The sequence below is a fragment of the Schistocerca nitens genome, chromosome 7 (assembly GCF_023898315.1).
Source record: "Schistocerca nitens isolate TAMUIC-IGC-003100 chromosome 7, iqSchNite1.1, whole genome shotgun sequence".
Classification (NCBI taxonomy): Eukaryota; Metazoa; Arthropoda; class Insecta; order Orthoptera; family Acrididae; genus Schistocerca; species Schistocerca nitens.
In genome coordinates this window covers 622,301,973-622,303,184 of record NC_064620.1, presented here as the reverse complement: position 1 = coordinate 622,303,184, position 1,212 = coordinate 622,301,973, and positions in this window count along the sequence as shown.

Sequence of the window (1,212 nt, the reverse complement as noted above, 5' to 3'; positions counted from 1 at the left end):
AGAGTCATTTTTCGTGTCTATATAAAAAAACAAACCTGACAAGTATGGGGTAAACTGTTTACCTTGTGTGATGCAAAGACAGGATATGTTTTACGCACTGAAGTTTACACAGGTAAAGGGCAGGAAGCTGATTCAGGCACTGCCCTTTTTCAGAGACTTCTGTCTGGCTACCTCAAAAAGGGACATACTGTTATTATGGACAGATATTACACTTCACCTGCTGTTTTTGTTTTCCTGTGGGAGAATAAGACGATGTTCTGTGTTTGTCAAGTCTTCGCAAGATGACCAAAACGGAAGTAGAAGTACGTAGCAAAATGGGACTGACAAAGAAAATGAAACCTGATGTTATTCTAGACTACAGCCTCAACAAGATGGGTGTAGACCGAAATGACCAACTTATATCTTGCTACCCTTTCAACAGAAGCCAAATGAAATGGTGGAAGAAACTGTTTTGCCATCTTTTTTATAATGGTAGCAGTGAATGCTTTCATCTTCTGCCGTAAAACAAGAAACAATCAGAACAAAGGCTGCCATTTGGCAAATTTTCTTCTGCAATTAGTTGAAGAATTTCCAAAGAAAGGTGCTGTACATCAACATACTCCTACTCCCCAAAATGTGTGTAGCAGCAGCCTTCTAGGAAGGCTTTTTGCAGACAGGATTGCTTCCGCTGAAAAGAAGGCGTATCCCACAAGAGTGTGCAAAGTTTGTGCAGAAAAATCAAAACTGTCCAATGGAAAGTCTTCAAGAAAAGAAACACTATGGTGGTGGCCTGACTGCAAAATTCCACTGTGCATGCCAGAGTGTTTCAAATTGTACCATATAAGGGCAAATTATTGTTAAATGTGCAGATAAGAATCTGCGCAGAATTTTTTTCACTAAATACATACTGAAATGTAAACAAAATTTGTGTCCTAAATTTGTATTTAAATGAGCTTTATTTTACAAATGGATCAAATAGGAACCTTTCCCTCTAAAAAACTGTTTCCATATCTTTAAATAAGGTTATAAGAATGAAATGGTGGTTAATTGAAATTCAGAAGATTCTGTTACATGCATGCTCCAAAGGGTTTGGGACTCAAAGTGTTAACCCTCCAAAACTAGCTGTCGGAAGGTCACCTATTAAAAAACTAACCTCTAAATATTTGCGTGCAAAGTTAAATGCACAATGCGAAAATTATGGCGCTAGGCACAGCTCTTTAAAGTGGAGAATTT